The following is a 19,875-nucleotide window of genomic DNA, read 5'->3' as shown; positions in this document are numbered from 1 at the left end:
TAAAATACGCTCAAAGCGATTTTCTTCTCGCGAACAAAAAAGATCGTCAACACAAGAAATTGAAAAGACTTACCAAAAGCTAGCAGGACTGACAAGTGGGGATTATATATCTCAACATGCACTGAGGTGTGAAGGTGAGTGTGTTTCGTATTTATACGACCACCCCCTGGCTTGGAACTTGCCTCCCTTTATAAATGGAAGTAGGATGTGCATTTGATTTTCGTCTGTTTTCGTTGAGCTTTCAAAATGTCTTGATTTTTATCTAAAAGAAAAAAAAAGTGGGTACCTATGTACCTACCTGCTAGCAAAAGATATCTACCTGATGAGCAGTTGGATAGGCAAAGGTTGAATAAAAGAGAAAACTGTAAATATGCCATGTCTACCTGAGTAGGTAGATACCTAGTAGGTATTGAGGAAGTTTTGACTGACTGAAGTCAGCGGCAATAGTACGTGGAAAGCACCAGATAGATCAATATGGATCACTGAAGTTAAGCAACGATGCCCGTGGTTATTATCCGGATGGTAATCAAATGTCTATCAAATTTCATCAAAATTTGCAAACCGCTCGGAAGCTATCTACGAAAAAACAGACTAACTAAATGAAAAATGTTCGAGTTAAACCTGAAACTCACTTCCTTCATTCAATTTATTTTTACTCAAAAACCAAAAAAGATCTTTATCATCCAATTTCATGAATGTAGGCTTCTGTCTTGATGAGTGGGAAAAGACATGGTGAAAGAAAAAGAGGTTTTTATAGATAGGTACTACGTATAGATATAGGTACCTTGGTGTAGGTATTCTACAATATTAACTTACGAGAAGGTATTAAGAAATATAGGTAAGACAGACGAGAAATTACCTATCCAAAAGGCTTTGTAGGACGGGACGTGGGGAAGTAGGTATCTACTATCTAACTCTTTTCAGAAAGTGTTTTTAACTTATAGGAGTGGGAGGTTCGGATTTTCACAACAGCAGGATATCGTTCACTTTTATCAATGTATAAAATGTGACAGTACCTATATCTCCCTTACAATCTAAGTAGAAATGACAGAAAAAGTATAGGGCGTGGATAGGTCCTGGCATTGTAAATCCATAAATAGATTAAAATATTAGAATGAACAAACTCTGTCTTCACAAAAAAAAGGTGTCTCGTGTATTTTCTCGAAGCTGCAGATAAACGAACCATCATTAGGTGGTACATTGACGATCAGGCGTAGCTTTACCGAAATTATTTTCTTGAGGTCCATCTAAAGTAGAAGTCAAGCAAAGTCTATCAACATCGACTGGAACCAAATCAAATCATGAATTCTTTCTTTTCAAGAGAGAGCTTCTTCACAAATGTGAAGGATATCACAGCATTAAAGTGCCTCCTTTAAATGACAGAAAAAGTATAGGGCATGGATAGGTCCTGGCATTGTAAATCCATAAATAGATTAAAATATTAGAATAAACAAACTCTGTCATCTCAAAAAAAAGGTGTCTCGTGTATTTTCTCGAAGCGGCAGATAAACGAACCATCATTAGGTGGTACATTGACGATCAGGCGTGGCTTTACCGAAATTATTTTCTCGAGGTCCATCTATAGTAGAAGTCAAGCAAAGTCTATCAAGATCGACTGTGGAACCAAATCAAATCATGAATTCTTTGTTTTCAAGAGAGAGCTTCTTCACAAATTTTGTGGGTATCACAGCACTAAGTGCCTGCTTTACTAGTATTTCAGTATTTCTTATCTACTCGTACCATCGTTTTACACTGGTAATGGTGCCACTGGTTGATACTTGATTAAAGTAGCTACTCAATTGTCCTCACGAAGCTGAGTACACGAGCAAAGCACATAGCCGAAAAAACTTCGACCACACCGGGAACTGAACCTGGGACCTCCGGCTTGCAAGCCTAGTATGATTCCCATTCGGTAAGTTTTAGGTCTACTTTCTCGAACAAGGATATATTATGCTACGTACCATCTACCTATACGTCCTATACAAACCACTACGACTGGCCACCAGGTAATGTGTATTACTTACTCGTTTGTGAGACAATTATTAGCATACATAAAACATTTAAAAACAAACAAAACTCAGAAAGTTTCTAATAAATTGAAATAAAAAAAAGTGCCTCCTTTACTAGTATTTCAGTATTTCCTTTCTACTCGTACCATCGTTTTACACTGGTAATGGTGCCACTGGTTGATACTTGATTAAAGTAGCTACTCAATTGTCCTCACGAAGCTGAGTACACGAGCAAAGCACATAGCCGAAAAAACTTCGACCCCACCGGGAACCGAACCTGGGACCTCCGGCTTGCAAGCCTAGTATGATACCCATTCGGTAAGTTTTAAGTCTACTTTATCGAACAAGGATATGCTACGTACCATCTACCTATACGTCCTATACAAACCACTAGGACCGGGCACCAGGTAATGTGTAATACTTACTCGTTTGTGAGACAATTAGCATACATAAAACATTTAAAAACAAACAAAACTCAGAAAGTTTCCAATAAATTGAAATAAAAAAAAGTGCCTCCTTTACTAGTATTTCAGTATTTCCTTTCTACTCGTACCATCGTTTTACACTGGTAATGCTGCCACTGGTTGATAGATACTTGATTAAAGTAGGTAGCTACTCAATTGTCCTCACGAAGCTGAGTACACGAGCAAAGCACATAGCCGAAAAAGCTTCGACCCCACCGGGAACCGAACCTGGGACCTCCGGCTTGCAAGCCTAGTATGATACCCATTCGGTAAGTTTTAGGTCTACTTTCTCGAACAAGGATATGCTATGTACCAACTACCTATACGTCCTATACAAACCACTACGACCGGCCACCAGGTAATGTGTATTACTTACTCGTTTGTGAGACAATTAGCACACATAAAACATTTAAAAACAAACAAAATTCAGAAAGTTTCCTGAAAACTCGCTTGACAACGAGCACAAAATGTGACATCAAGTATGAAAAGTTCAGCACGGCGGATTAAAACAAAAGCTTGTTTGTCCTGTCAAAGGGGCAAGTTACGTCCGAGATTAACAAGTACACCCTCGTCTCACACTTTAATGATCATTTGATATCATAATGATGCAAATTGTAAATGAAGTAATTAAAGCACTTTTTTCTTCTTTTTGCTTATAAAAGATGTCCAATAATTATGAAATTGTAAATGAAGTAATTAAAGCTCTTTTTTCTTCTTTTTGCTTGTAAAAGATGTCCAATAATTATAACATGCTTCTTTTTCGTTTGAACTGAAGTGACTTTCACATTGGCAGAAAAACGTAGGACGTAGGTAACTACCTACGAGAACATCAAAAACGTACCCTAATTAAATATGCAAAAAGTACAACAAAGATTTACTTAATTGTAAATTAAATTGTGACCTATTTGTAAGCTGAGCTTTTTAAATGAAGATGGAGTCTGCTAGGTAGCTAATATAAAGCTACCTAGTAGCTATTTTTACATTGAAAATGGGCTTTAAACAAACTGTTTTCTCTAGAGTTGACAAGGTAATGGTCTGTCTTAAAAAAGACTTTTGGTTAGAGTAAAACAAGGTTAAGGAAGACCTTTTGTACGCTATCTATTCTTGCTGCCCCGTCCATCCGTGGAAAGAAAGTACTTACACAGCATCTAATAATACCTACCTACTTAATGGAGTCTGCTAGGTAGCTAATATAAAGCTACCTAGTAGCTATTTTTACATTGAAAATAGGCTTTAAACAAACTGTTTTCTCTAGAGCTGTCTTAAAAAAGACTTTTGGTTAGAGTAAAACAAGGTTAAGGAAGACCTTTTGTACGCTATCTATTCTTGCTGTCCCGTCCATCCGTGGAAAGAAAGTACTTACACAGCACCTAATAATACCTACCTACTTGTTAAAAAAGACTTTTGGTTAGAGTAAAACAAGGTTAAGGAAGACCTTTTGTACGCTATCTATTCTTGCTGTCCCGTCCATCCGTGGAAGGAAAGTACTTATATACTTACACAACACCTAATAATACCTACCTACTTAGTTTTTGTTGTGTTTGAGTTGTTAGAAATATCTACCTAATTATCTATAACTCTTAGAAATCTACCAAACATTACACCAGCAATACACCATTCAGGACAGGTCACTCTTTAAGATAACAAAGGATTTTTTTTTTTTTTTTTTCAAATTTTCCTTTCCTCGTAAGTTCCTAATAGGGAAGTTATAACAGCCTTTAAGACGAGAGATGTTAAGATTTTTTTTTTCGACTTCTATTTAAGATAGGGGCTCTCCAGGAAGTATGACTGTATGACAAACATTTCACACGTCATCGTCATCTTAAAAAATAAAACTCATGCTGGGGTACATACTGAGACCTTTGCAAGAGACAGGTCGAATTGGAACAAGATGTCAAAATATAAAACGTCACATGGCAACTAGGGACTGGGGGGACTGAGACGAAAATCAGCAGTGACCTATTCGACAAATGGTCAAATGATTCAACACTTGCACTTTTCAAGCACTCCGAGGCTTACGTGTAGGGCAAACAGCCCTAAAGAATGGGGTCAAGCTTCTACAAATCTTTCACCAAGACCAGTGGTAACACGCTTGCCATGCAGAAGGTCCGGGGTTCGATACCGACAGACAAAAAAAAATGTTCTCTTTTTTGATTGCAAATATTTAAACGGGTTTCTTTCGGTTATTCTCGTGTTGACCCAGCACCTAATTGGCAAGCACTATCCCATCTGATGAGAGGCACACTTCATTACTGTGTATGAAACAAAATCTGCAAATCTTGAAGAAAAAAAAAGCGTAGAAAAAACATCTTGTCGTACCGTTTGGCAATATTTTCTTAGCATGGTATACCTAAAAAAAGAGGAGTGCAGATTTGTTAGTGGAACAGACCCCAGTGTGATACCCTTTCGGCCCAGCGTTCCTCTAATTGCTTGGCACAGTGTATTTCCAACTGAAATATAAGTACATTAGACTATCAGCTGATTGATGGCCATGTCCACAGTGGATGCTCTGAATTTTTGGAGTCTGGCCTTCAATAATGAAGAAAAATAGAAAGTAATGAAGCTCCCCTCCCCTAAATACGACGGCCCCGTGTGTGAGAATCTGTTCATGAGCTCTACATTTGGAAAGAAGGAAAAAAGTGAATGCCAGTTTAATTCGAGCATTTCCCAAGTTTTGTACTTTGATACGTCATTGAGCCATGGACAGAAACAGAGTTTATGGAAAAAGTTATGTGTAGGACAGAATAGGTCAAGATCGATTATTTACTACGGAAATAAAATGGCAGATTAAAATATCGAAATGATCGATTAGGAACAATTTTATTATTCAAAAAGACAAATTTCATATTTTCATTTCTACATTTCAATTTGACCAATTTTTATCACCCAATTTTTGATAGTACCTAATGATTTACGATCGTGAATGTAACTAATGAAAGAAATTGTTTGTTTAAAAAGTACGTTTTGTATAATTCTCTGAATCTGAATATTTTCAATGAACGAAGAAACAGAGTTTATGGAAAAAGTTATGTGTAGGACAGAATTGGTCAAGATCGATTATTTACTACGGAAATAAAATGGCAGATTAAAAGATCGAAATGATCGATTAGGAGCAATTTTATTATTCAAAAAGACAAATTTCATATTTTCATTTCTAAATTTCAATTTGACCAATTTTTATCACCCAATTTTTGATAGTACCTAATGATTTACGATCGTGAATGTAACTAATGAAAGAAATTGTACGGGGTGCATTTGACCAATTTTTATCACCCAATTTTTGATAGTACCTAATGATTTACGATCGTGAATGTAACTAATGAAAGAAATTGTACGGGGTGTTTTAAAAAGTACGTTTTGTATAATTCTCTGAATCTGAATATTTTCAATGAACGCTCGTGTTAATTTACGAGAATCAGTATGATTTATTGCGATCAGCTTTCCTTATCTCCGTGACCTAGAGATGTTACCTGCTTACGTAGGTCTGGAGAAATTGCGTTAAATTTGAAACAAACAACAATAAAATTTTATTATACTTATGTATTACCTACAGGGTGTTTTAAAAAAAGATTGCCACACATGAAAACAAAAGAACCGTTTGGAATTCGGAAAAATCCCAAAACACGTATTTCTTTATTTTCAAGGGGAACCTATTTTAAGGGGATCTCAATTTTTCGGCACAATCAGGGGCGCCCCCAGGGGGGTCAAGTTTAAAATCTCAAATAGGAACCCCCTAATTGTGATACATCATATCAAGGGTCTTTTAGAACGTAGTACTTTGGTACAAGTTTGATCTCGATCCGACAACCAGGGCCCGAGTTACGGCCTATTCAAATTTTCATTTTTCCATGTTCTCCCGCCAATAGGGGAAGCACCAAAAATGGGAAATTAATTTAGATCGGTGATTTGTGCTTCAAATAGGTCCCACTAATGATTCACATTGAAATTCAGTGCGAAAAATAAAATCTTGAAACATCTATTTTGAGCCCCCAAGGCCATCAGGACCGAAAGTCCAAATTTCATTACTTGTAAAAAAAATTACACCAAAAAGAAAAGAAAAGAAAGGTATGTAAGAAAAAAACTTGTATTAAAAGACATAGGTCTGGAGAAATTGCGTTAAATTTGAAACAAACAACAATAAAATTTTATTATACTTATGTATTACCTACAGGGTGTTTTAAAAAAGGTTGCCACCCCTGAAAACTAAAGAACCGTTTGGAATTCGGAAAAATCCCAAAACACGTATTTCTTTATTTTCAAGGGGAACCTATTTTAAGGGGATCTCAATTTTTCGGCACAATCAGGGGCGCCCCCAGGGGGTCAAGTTTAAAATCTTAAATAGGAACCCCCTAATTGTGATACATCATATCAAGGGTCTTTTAGAACGTAGTACCTACTTTGGTACAAGTTTGATCTCGATCCGTCAACCAGGGCCGGAGTTACGGCCTATTCAAATTTTCATTTTTCCATGTTCTCTCGCCAATAGGGGAAGCACCAAAAATGGGAAATTAATTTAGATCGGTGATTTGTGCTTCAAATAGGTCCCACTAATGATTCACATTGAAATTCAGTGCAAAAAATAAAATCTTGAAACATCCATTTTGAGCCCCCGAGGCCATCAGGACCGAAAGTCTAAATTTCATTACTTGTAAAAAAATTACACCAAAAACAAAAGAAAAAAAGGTAGGTAGGTATGTAAGAAAAAAACTTGTATTAAAAGATAATAAAATATAAATAGATTTGTTCTCCCCCCATTTTTTTTTTTTTTTTTTTTTTTTTTAAGGAAGTAAAAAGCTGTTTGTCACACCTGAAAAAAACTTCCTTTGATAAGCCAACCATTCCATTGCAATCACTTGTAAGAATCACATTGAAACACTTGTAAGAAAATGGGTGAAAGGTCAATGTCCCAATGTATGATAATAAACAGCAAATACTTTGACAAGCTCTTATCTACCAAAATATTAATCAGACCAGCTAATAGCATGACATAATTTACCTTGTTCAACATAACATGTGACCTTGGATCAGATACTGTAAGAGCTTGGCATGCAGCTGTCAAATGTGACAAGGATGCGACTAGAAACTTTTGGTTAAGATCGGTGCAACGCTTGGCGGCATTTCGGCCGCTTTTTGGCGATTTTCGGTGTAATTCAATAATATCTCGGGAACGATATGAGCTAGAGACTTGAAAGTTGGTATGTAGTCCACAAATGTGACAAGGATGCAACACAACTTTTGGTTAAGATAGGTGCTGCAGTTGGCGGTATTTTATCGCTTTTTGGCGGTTTTCAGCGATACTGACTAAACGTTAGAAATATTGTAAAGGTTACTATAGAACAACACCCAAATAAGCATCATTCAATAGGATAAAGAAAGTTGTGTGATGTTCACACCAGATTTTTACACAAGGAATAGCTAATAATTACCTAAAATACATAAAAGCAGTAAGCTCTATTATTTCTTAGGTTCAATCCCGCGAAATCACTCAATCTATCGAAATAAGCGACAGCAACCCCGAGAATTTAATGACTTTTTCATGCATTTTGAATTAAATTACTTTTGGGGATGGTGCTTGTGGTATTAAGTAGGTACCAGGTATCCTAATTTCAAAGTTTTCAACACAATATACCTAGCTTAGTACATGATTCTTACACTCGTATTTATGAACAAGTAATAATAATCATAATAATAATAATTTCTGGATCATTGAGAAACAATGTTTCCGATGAAAATGTTGCTGATGTACACGAGGCATACAATGCATACATAAACTGTGTCCACACAGTCAACGCCGTCGTTCGACGTCAACTGAAACCGTACACTGCCTCGACAACATAGATTCACCTCGTCGATCGACGGCGTCGACTATGTATGGACACAACTTAATGCGCACCTGCCTTGTAAGCGTTAGGTTGAGAGTTCGATTCCCACCTGGGGCGATCATTATTCTAATCCTAAACAGATTAGGTTCGTTCTCGGAAAGTCTGGCTTTCTCTAATCCTGTCCTCTCTTCGATTTCGGAACGATAAGACAAGACCTCCGTTCTTTCAACAGCAACAGCTGAAATAACAAGAACATGGAAAAACCCAAATGACAATAATTATTATTGCTGCGACAATCTATAAATGGCTGTCGGCTGTCGCGTTTTTTACTTTCCTTATCCTATAAGAAGGAAAGTAATGTAATCGGGTCAAATCTTTAGTTCGGGTCAGTTTTTAGTGCCAAAACACGTTCTGAGGTCAATCAAGCAGATCAAGCTTAAATACAAAGTTTCAGCCATTGGTCCGTGTGTCTGTCCATCTGTCTGTCTGTAAACAAAATATCTCGAGAACGGTAAGAGCTTGGCATGCAGCTGTCAAATGTGACAAGGATGCGACTAGAAACTTTTGGTTAAGATCGGTGCAACGCTTGGCGGCATTTCAGCCGCTTTTTGGCGATTTTCGGTGTAATTCAATAGTATCTCGATACGATATGAGCTAGAGACTTGAAAGTTGGTATGTAGTCCACAAATGTGACAAGGATGCAACACAAAACTTTTGGTTAAGATAGGTGCTGCAGTTGGCGGTATTTTATCGCTTTTTGGCGGTTTTCAGCGATACTGACTAAACGTTAGAAATATTGTAAAGGTTACTATAGAACAAAACCCAAAAAAGCATCATTCAATAGGATAAGGAAAGTTGTGTGATGTTCACACCAGATTTTTACACAAGGAATAGCTAATAATTACCTACCTAATCTTTGCATCATAAATTATAATAGATAAAAGCAGTAAGCTCTATTATTTCTTAGGTTCAATCCCGCGAAATCACTCAATCTATCAAAATAAGCGACAGCAACCCCAAGAATTTAATGACTTTTCGATGCATTTTGAATTTTTGAATTAAATTACTTTTGGGGATGGTGCTTGTGGTTTCAAGTAGGTACCCGGTATCCTAATTTCAAAATTTTCAACACAATACAGCTAGGTACATGATTCTTATACTTTTTAAATGAAGATGAGGGCATTAATCCATCGGGTCTTACCGTAGAGATATTTACAGCTGGGGGCCGCCCCTCCTTCATAATCCATGGGTACATTCTCCTTACCCACGGTGGCAACAAACCTAGGCATATCACGGGACTTGTAGAAGTGAACCTAAAACCACAAAGATCATTTTTTTTTTTTTTGAGAGGTTTGACAGAGGGAACTGTAACTGCTATGGTCTTATCGTCCCGAAATCGAAGAGAGAAGTAAGACAGGATAGGAGAAAGCTAGCCGTTCCGAGAACGAACATTACACCATCAGGATAAAATCCGCCCCGGGCGGAATTCGAACCCGCGGCCTAGCGCTTACAAGGCAGACGCACTACCAACTAAGCTAACTAGGCTGGAAAGATCAATTTGAATTTTCGAAATTTCAAAGGTTCTTTTCGGCGCGAACGACCTACTTGTCCGTATAGTGTTAAAGCCTAAAGCGCCTAAAGGGGGAAAAAGAAGATTCTTTTGCCAGCCTACTTAGTTCAGGATAAAATCCGCCCCGGGCGGAATTCGAACCCGCGGCCTAGCGCTTACAAGGCAGACGCACTACCAACTAAGCTAACTAGGCTGGAGAGATCAATTTGAATTTTCGAAATTTCAAAGGTTCTTTTCGGCGCGAACGACCTACTGTCCGTATAGTGTTAAAGCTTAAAGCGCCTAAAGATGGTATACCCATCCGTATAAGCAGAGCTTGTGCCACGGATGGGGAAAATCAAATCTTAAATCTTAACGCCATAAACACCTTTGAAAATAAAAAAAGAGAAAAATCTCATAAATAAGGAGGACACAAAAATGTGACCGTGGACAAATCGACCATATTGGGCCCATTGGCCCCCTAATTTATTTATGTCCCTTATGGTGATTAATGGCTTGGAAATTATTATTGACCATCTTTACCCAATTGGTGGGAGGGAGGAGAAGGAGAAAGAGACAAAGGAGGAGGAGGAAGGAGAAAGAGGTGGTTTATCTGAGGAAAACTGGTAGTAGAAAAATCTCATAAATAAGGAGGACACAAAAATGTGACCGTGGACAAATCGACCATATTGGGCCCATTGGCCCCCTAATTTATTTATATCCCTTATGGTGATTAATGGCTTGGAAATTATTATTGACCATCTTTACTCAATTGGTGGGAGGGAGGAGAGGGAGAAGAGGATGAAGATTGGAGAAGAAGGTGGTTTATCTGAGGAAAACTGGTAGCCCATGCATCAGGGGAAGCCTGTAAGATGCTCTGGTTGCATTTTATTTATTACATTAATGATATCATGTGTGGGTTTGAGCTTTTATTTCCTGGGAACATAAAAACTTGTGATGTGTATGACCGTAAAAAGTTACAGGATAAGGTTTTGCGTTCGGACCCTATTTCTACCTTGCGTAATAAATTTAAAATGTGATCCATTTAGTAATTGGGGGTAGGGTAGGGGCCAAACTGTTGGTACAAAAATAGGGCGCTTTCTGTCGATTAGTTTAAGAAACAGAAACCCTTAAGAAACAATTGAGGGGATCAGATACCCATTTCTGATAGCCCATTTCTGAAGGCTGAAGGGACTTCACTGCACAGAAAATCTTGTACCAAAATCATATTTGTCAATACTTCGTTCAGGTCCAACATAAGAATACAAGACAGTATGCAACACTGTACTAAGGTTAAACGTGTTAGTCAATTTACATCAAGTACGTTAGTAGACAACAAGAAAAAATTGGCATACAAAATATCCTAACGTTGATAAAAGTGATAATGATGGAGTGCGTAGAGCGATGAAATAAATCACTTGAGAAAGAACTGGGAGAAGGATCGGAAGAAAGAGAAGGGAATGAGAGGGAACAGGAGGAGGAAGAGGAGAAGAAGGAGGAAGAGGAGAAGGAGGAGGAGGAGTAGGAGAAGGAACGTTAGTAGCGACATAATGTGTGTCAAATTGTCTGATATACCTCTATCTAAGTGTTATAATTCTGCTGACAAGATCAGTCTCATGACATGGCGGACGTCAAATATTTTGAAGTAGGAAGCGTCACTTGATCTAGTTGTGATCATAAGCAAAATGTTCACTCCACTTTATTTTACTTTTTGCTGATAAATATTGTAATGTTTAACATATCCTTCTCCTCCTCCTCCTCCTCCTCCTCTTTATCTTCTTCTTTTCCTCCTCCTCCTTCTTCTTCTTCTGCATATTCTTTCTTTCCTTCTTTCCTACCTACTGCTTCTTTTTCTTTTGCACAATCTTGATCTTTCTTTCTTCTTACTTTATTTAGTTCCTTCTCTCTCTCTCTCTCTCTCTCTTTCTCTCTTCACCCTTCTTCCTCACCCTTTTTCCCCATTCTTTTTTACCTTCTATACTTCCCTCTATCTCCTCTGCTTCTCTCTTGTGCCTGTAGTCGTTTATCCATCATTCGCGCTCTCTCCCTTTCCTTCTCCCTTCTCCTCTTACTGCTCTCTTAATATGATCCAATACATTACCTATCTACTATCAATCTGTAGGCACATAAGTACGTCACTGACATTTCCGTCAAAGAATACATCTTTGTCATCAAGGTATCCCATGTTGCCACGTTTATCACAAGACAAGCATTGTGGTGACTGGTGTGTGTTTTATGCAATAGTAAGTCTGTGACATCTGACAACGTCATGTGGATTATTGAGCGATCCTCCACAGATATCGAGAGAGTATTGTCCAATTTACCTCCTTTTTTCTCAAAGTTAAATTATTTAGGTATTTTTCATTTGGAATATTTATTGCGCAACCACTTCGGAGTTTTCAGACGGTCTTCTAACTTCCTCTAACACTAGGATTTCAACAAACATAGCCAATCAAGCCTACTAAAGCGAGAGGTATCTAGATTAACATTAGTGACATGATTTATTAATCTTTATGATTATAATATTCGGGGTAGGTACATGCGTATGATGTTTTATTTTTGACAAATTAATATTACATTAGACAATTTTATTTCTGGATTTATATCAAAGGGATTTGGGATACGCGTATTATCTCAAGTATACGCACGCGACACTCGGCTAATTCTTGTACCTACGCGCTTTGTGCTATAGCGTAGAGATGTCTCAACTATTTTGTTTAAGTGTTATTCATTGTTTATTACTTTTTGTTACATTATCCGCGAGACGCGAGATGCGAGCGAGATTTCAAGAAATAAAGATGAGTAAAATATAGATGAAAAATAATTTTGTTATCTGATTAAGAAGTGAACATATTGCTTGCTCAATAATTTGCTGGTTGTTTGGCTAACTAATAGATTATTATTCCAAAGGAATCTTCTTCTGTTAGACCGCCTCCTCTTCCTCCTCCTTCTTGTTCTCGAGGAGCCTATCTGGTTTATTTAGAGTTTGACTAGACTATCACATCAGTAGCTTTTTTGACTGTTACTCGAAAAAGGAGTTTTTTTTTTTTTTGTTTTAGGTTTGACAGAGGGAACTGTAAGTGCTATGGTCTTATCGTCCCGAAATCGAAGAGAGAAGGAAGACAGGATAGGATAAGCCAGCCGTTCCGAGAATGAACATTATCCCATCAGGATAAAATCCGCCCCGGGCAGGAATCGAACCCGCGGCCTAGCGCTTACAACGCAGACGCACTACCAACTAAGCTAACTAGGCTGGCAAAAAAAGGAGTTTTGTCTTGTAGTTAAACCATGTTCTGATGGTTTTCAGCCATGATTTTCTGTAGAAACCTTCACCTTAATATTTTCGTACAAGAGGGAAGACTGGAAGAGGGACTATTTTAAAACCAAATTCTCCGTTGATTTCGAGGGAGCAGAACCACTCTTGTCACATTAGCTCGTCATCAATCGATAGCTGTGAATCAAAGGCTAATAATAGGAATGTAATGAAACTTGGTGTACCTTCCTAAAACAAGACATACTTTGCAATGGCATCTAGATTTGGGCTTCATCTAAGTAACTGACTACATAAACAACGTTCCTTTGGTCTCTACTACCTACATACTCAATGATTTGTTATGGCCGAGGTTCAAAATCAAATTGTAGTCCTGACAATAGATATACCTAGATAAATGAGAGAGAGAGAGACAGACACACACACACACACAGACAGACAGAGAGAGAGAGACACAGAGAGAGAGAACAGATTCGGTAACCTCGGAGCCAGTTTTTTTTTTAACTTTGGACAGAGTATAGGTACCTACATAGGTATACAGTTCGAGCGATAACCTAGGTCTTATAACAATGCAATAGGTAGATATTAGGTGTTTTGCTTAGTTGAATAGATAGTAGGTAACTAACTACTAATAGTATTTTGGTACCAATGGAGACGCGAGAGAGAGAGAGAGAGAGAGAGAGAGAGAGAGAGAGAGAGAGAGAGAGAGAGACAGACAGACAGACAGAGAGAGAGAGAGAGAGAGAGACGAGAGGAGGAGAGGAGAGATTACCTAGCTAAATATTGAATTTATTAACATTAATATTATTTTTATTGTCATAAAAAATACCTTTGTAAATGCACTATTGTATACGGTCTAACAATACATAATATACGACACGTGATTTTAGGTAGGTACCTTATTTCCAACAAACGTACACTCGTAAAGTAATACCTCCATCCAGTCTGATTCTGATAGAAAAAGTTTTACTTAGAAAACAACCAAAAAGTACGTGCTTTGGAAAATTGGAGTGCTGTAAAAAGAACGAGCTAAAACAAAAGGTAAAAGTTGTAAAAGAATGAAGGTAAAACTCGAGGTAAATAAATGGGAAAACAATTCCCTCTCAGCGTGACATGACAAAAACCAATAAGAAGTGTCACAGCTAACGTGACAATTTTATCAAAAGTTTGAAATTTTTGACGCTCGCGCACTTCCTGGTACAATCAATGGGTAAGAAATTGTATGAACGCCGTGAAACTCATTTGAGTATGCAATGTGCAAACCAAAAACGTATTGAATGTAGGAAGTGAGTTTGAACTTTAACTTGAGGATTCTTATTTTAGTTTTTCTGTTGTTTGTTTCACTGCAACAATTCTTGAACGGAACCTTTTGTCAGATTTTCATGACATTTCGAGAAAATATTTAACTTTTCAACTACAAAATAAATGACTGAATAAAGTAGGCTTATTTCAAGTCATTTTTCAATAAGGCGGTATTTTCTTGTCTTGTCTTGATCCCTTGTGGGCCGCGTCCATTTTTGTTTAGGACTATTGCACTGTTCTTGGGTAGGTAGTACTCAAATGTTAAAATTTGCCAAAATGGTAGATAGTTAAAATTTGCCAAAATGACACAGAAGGGTTAACACATGGAAAAGATTCCGGAGTTGATTTCGTCCAAATCTTCTGGTTCCGTTGTGTGGCGTAGCTTATCAACAGCAACAGCTGAAATAACAAGAACATGGAAAAACCCAAATGACAATAATTATTATTGCTGCGACAATCTATAAATGGCTGTCGCGTTTTTTACTTTCCTTATACTATAAGAAGGAAAGTAATGTAATCGGGTCAAATCTTTAGTTCGGGTCAGTTTTTAGTGCCAAAACACGTTTTGAGGTCAATCAAGCAGATCAAGCTTAAATACAAAGTTTCAGCCATTGGTCCGTGTGTCTGTCCTTCTGTCCATCTGTCTTTAAACATTTTTTTTATTTTTTTACCTAACTGTTGATTAAAATAAAAATAATGTTGAATTGAACTTGTGAGATAGGCTTAGGCTGAAAGCTTGTCCGGGCACAAAAATTTACATACATACCTTGTACGTAAAGCATGTAGCATGTAATATGAATAAATTAATAGCTGGTTCTAGCTAGCAGGCTGGGCTAGGTGCTAGGTTGAGGATTTTGGTACTTTGGGTCCTTAGGAGTCTTTCATGATTAACCCTTAGTGGACTGTTGTTTAAAGGTTTAAAATAACCATGTTAATTTTGCTAGATTCCCCTATGGATCATTTAGAAATCGTTTGACATGTTTGGAATTGGTAACTATGTGATTATTTAGTCATCTGATTCGAATCCTGGTGTCGCATAATATTCTGAAACATTTACATTGTAGGATTGGCCCTTCCAAAGCAATAAGGATACAAAGGCGTTACAATTGCCATAATACTAAGAGTGCTCTCTAACTTTCATTCCGTTACGCATCACCACACTCAGTGGTGCTTTACCTCAATGTACTTACCAAGAGAAAATGTTGCCATCGTTATACAGAGCCACTGGAAATTTAGAACACCCAATATTAGAAGTCGCCAATTTCTTCCACAACCTTTTGACAATTTGTATTGTTTTTACCGAAGATCGTTGTAATAGAAACCAGAACTTGGCCTGATTGCCGTACCACCAGATTCAATAGTGTCCCTATAGAATTTTAGAATCCCTAGATCTAATGGTGCTCCTAGAATTTTTCACCAGACTCCACGGAGGGTTAACCTATTCAAGGCTGCGCAGAGCGCTAGGTTCAGGATTTTGGTACTTTGGGTCCTTAGGAGTCTTTCATGATTAACCCTTAGTGGACTGTTGTTTAAAGGTTTAAAATAACCATTTTAATTTTGCTAGATTCCCCTATGGATCATTTAGAAATCGTTTGACATGTTTGGAATTGGTAACTATGTGATTAGTCATCTGATTCGAATCCTGGTGTCGCATAATTTTCTGGAAACATTTACATTGTAGGATTGGCCCTTCCAAAGCAATAAGGATACAAAGGCGTTACAATTACCATAATACTGAGTCCTCTCTAAATTCATTCCGTTACGCACCACACTCAGTGGTGCTTTACCTCAATGTACTTACCAAGAGAAAATGTTGCCATCGTTATACAGAGCCACTGAAAATTTAGAACACCCAATATTAGAAGTCGCCAATTTCTTCCACAACCTTTTGACAATTTGTATTGTTTTTACCAAAGATCGTTGTAATAGAAACCAGAACTTGGCCTGATTGCCGTGCCACCAGATTCAATAGTGTCCCTAGAATTTTAGAATCTCTAGATCTAATGGTGCTCCTAGAATTTTTCACCAGACTCCACGGAGGGTTAACCTATTCAAGGCTGCGCAGAGCGCATGTAAATTGTGCCTAAAGCTAGCATCCAATCACTTACATCTCTTGAACTTTTAATATTAAAATTATATGTAAGAGTAGATACCTACATAATAAATTTAGTAATTTTTGGTATTTATGTACTCGTACTCTCTGGGTACCAAAGTATGTATTTTGGTATACCGGGTCTAAAAAGATCTATCACTGATGTCCTTTCTAATTCCATCGTAATCGCGATTGATGATATATGTAGGTCAGATTTGATACACTACACACCCTCTAAAAATCTTATCCAGTGGACAATATCCATACTCGTAGAATTGCAAAGGCTAGCATTCACAAAATATTTGGCTTTCCTGATCCTAAGCATTGGACTTTGTGAAAGTAATCGAAAGCGCTTTATAAAATATGTATAGTTATGTATAGTTCGATACCTACATAATAAATTTAGTAATTTTTGGTATTTATGTACTCGTACTCTCTGGGTACCAAAGTATGTATTTTGGTATACCGGGTCAAAAAAGATCTATCACTGATGTCCTTTCTAATTCCATCGTAATCGCGATTGGTGATATATGTAGGTCAGATTTGATACACTACACACCCTCTAAAAATCTTATCCAGTGGACAATATCATACTCGTAGAATTGCAAAGGCTAGCATTCACAAAATATTTTGCTTTCCTGATCCTAAGCATTGGACTTTGTGAAAGTAATCGAAAGCGCTTTATAAAATATGTATAGTTGCGAAGGAAAGAAAAGAAAGAAACTTTCGGCGTGTTGTCTTCTTTGAGAGATCTTCTATCTGACCCGGTACGCATTCTGTTTGCTTTGAGCTTTGGTTTGGGCTAAGTATAGAGAGACCTGTATACGTATGAAGTCCGAAATTATTATTATTGATGGCTCATAAAAAATACATTTATCAAAAATGTTTTAATAGCACATCATACATAGTACATAGGATCTATTAGTTTCTTAGGAGGGGCTCTCAGTTACTTCTAATTTTTTTGGAGAGTAATGACCTGGTCCACTGCAATAACTTTAGAAAAAAAAGTATCCTAGTGTTTTTTAGACTGAAGATTGAAGATAGTTCTTTGAAAAAATTTGAATGGGAGACTTGTCAGATGCATGGAAGATATGGCGAGTAAGTTATTTCAATGTTTATCGGAGGTTCTTGTTGGGAATATCATCTCTGAGGAAAAAAATATGACAGTTATTAGGTAGTTCGGTTACCGGTAAAACATACGGATGCTTTCACAAATACTGGTCTCAAGATAATGGTCTCCGATTTCGGTTCAAAGTTGATAGTACTCTGAAAAACCTCAGTATCTATCTATCTACATATGGTCCGATCGAATAAACAAAGAAGAAAAGGAACAATACGGTAAAATTAAACAGCTAAACACTGAAAATTAGGTGTAAGCATCGAGGGGTTCGGAAAGACAGCAAAAGAGCACTTCCTCAAAATCACCAACTAATAAGAGAGCTAAGTGCGTAAAGACAAGACTGTAACAAATCGAGGGGCAACAAGAAAAAATTGGCATACAAAATATCCTAACGTTGATAAAAGTGATAATGATGGAGTGCGTAGAGCGATGAAATAAATCACTTGGGAAAGAACTGGGAGAAGGATCGGAAGAAAGAGAAGGGAATGAGAGGGAACAGGAGAAGGAAGAGGAGAAGAAGGAGGAAGAGGAGAAGGAGAAGGAAGAGGAGGAGGAGGAGGAGAAGGAGGAGAGGAAGAAGAAAGAGGAGGAGAAGGAAGAGGAAGATGAGTTATACACAGTGAGAGCTGCTATGAGAAAAAAAGGAGGGGAAGTAATCACTTGAGAAAGAACTGGGAGAAGGATCGGAAGAAAGAGAAGGGAATGAGAGGGAACAGGAGGAGGAAGAGGAGAAGAAGGAGGAGAAGGAAGAGGAGTAGGAGAAGGAAGAGGAGGAGCAGAAAGAGGAGGAGGAGCAGAAAGAGGAGGAGGAGAAGAAGAAGAATGAAGAGGAGGAGGAGAAGGAGGAGGGGAAGAAGAAAGAGGAGGAGGAATCGGAAGATGAGTTATACACAGTGAGAGCTGCTATGAGAAAAAAAGGAGGGGAAGGATGAGCAATGAGAAGAGAGGGGAAGAGGAATTGCAATAATTTATAGTGTTTATCCTTGGCGCCGCATAAGTTGTCTTTAATCCTTTTTCTCCTCTTTCTCTTTACCCTTTCCTCGTGTTTTTTCCTCAGCCTCTTCTTCCTCTCTACCTCTCTCTCCATACTTCCTCTTTTCTTGTTTTTCTGTCTACTGCCTCCAGAGTAACTCCTGTTTCTGCGTCAACAATAAGTAAATCCACCTCCTCTTCCTTCTTCTCAGCTACTCCTCCTTGTTTCTACACTTTCTTTTCCATCTCTTCCTTCTCCTTGCTTTTCTTTCTTGAGCAAGGCTTGCTGATTATTATTATTTCTCCATACTTCCTCTTTTCTTGTTTTTCTGTCTACTGCCTCCAGAGTAACTCCTGTTTCTGCGTCAACAATAAGTAAATCCACCTCCTTTTCCTTCTTCTCAGCTACTCCTCCTTGTTTCTACACTTTCTTTTCCATCTCTTCATTCTCCTTGCTTTCCCTTTCTTGAGGAAGGCTTGCTGATTATTGTTATTATTTGTTTATTTGGAAATGGCTCTTCATTCTACATTTTTATCTGGATTTAGATTTTTCTTTGGGGCTCCTGATCCTCCACAGATATCGAGAGAGTATTGTCCAATTTACCTCCTTTTTTCTCAAAGTTGAATTATTTAGGTATTTTTCACTTGGAATATTTATTGCGCAACCACTTCGGCGTTTTCAGACGGTCTTCTAACTTCCTCTAACACTAGGATTTCAACAAACATAGCCAATCAAGCCTACCAAAGCGAGAGGTGGTATCTAGATTAACATTAGTGACATGATTTATTAATCTTTATGATTATAATATTCGGGGTAGGTAGGTACATGCGTATGATGTTTTATTTTTGACAAATATTACATTAGACAATTTTATTTCTGGATTTATATCAAAGGGATTCGGGATACGCGTATTATCTCAAGTATACGCACGCGACACTCGGCTAATTCTTGTATGCGCTTTGTGCTATGGCGTAGAGATGTCTCAACTATTCTGTTATAAGTGTTATTCATTGTTTATTACTTTTTGTTACATTGTCCGCGAGATGCGAGCGAGATTTCAAGAAATAAAGATGAGTAAAATATAGATGACAAGATTTTGTTATCTGATTTAGAAGTGAACATATTGCTTGCTCAATAATTTGCTGGTTGTTTGGCTAACTAGATTGTTATTCCAAAGGGATCTTCTTCTATTAGACCTCCTCCTCTTCCTCTTCCTCCTCCTTCTCGTTCTCGAGGAGCCTATCTGGTTTAGAGTTTGACTAGACTATCACAT

The 19,875-nt window shown here is 37.6% G+C and overlaps 1 long non-coding RNA gene across 1 annotated transcript; it reads right to left on the bottom strand.

Moving 5' to 3' along the window:
- Positions 1 to 5,253: 5,253 nt before the first annotated feature.
- On the bottom strand, positions 5,254 to 5,817 carry LOC113465637. The gene is made up of 2 exons (XR_003390279.1): positions 5,764 to 5,817; positions 5,254 to 5,376 (listed from the first exon to the last, which is right to left on the bottom strand). It is a non-coding gene; the product is annotated as an uncharacterized LOC113465637 (long non-coding RNA).
- Positions 5,818 to 19,875: the final 14,058 nt, after the last annotated feature.

Source organism: Diaphorina citri, unplaced genomic scaffold (genome assembly GCF_000475195.1).
Source record: "Diaphorina citri unplaced genomic scaffold, Diaci psyllid genome assembly version 1.1 scaffold136, whole genome shotgun sequence".
NCBI classification, from domain to species: domain Eukaryota; kingdom Metazoa; phylum Arthropoda; class Insecta; order Hemiptera; family Psyllidae; genus Diaphorina; species Diaphorina citri.
The sequence above is the reverse complement of the archived record's forward strand: the minus strand, read 5'-3'. Positions and strand labels throughout refer to the sequence as shown.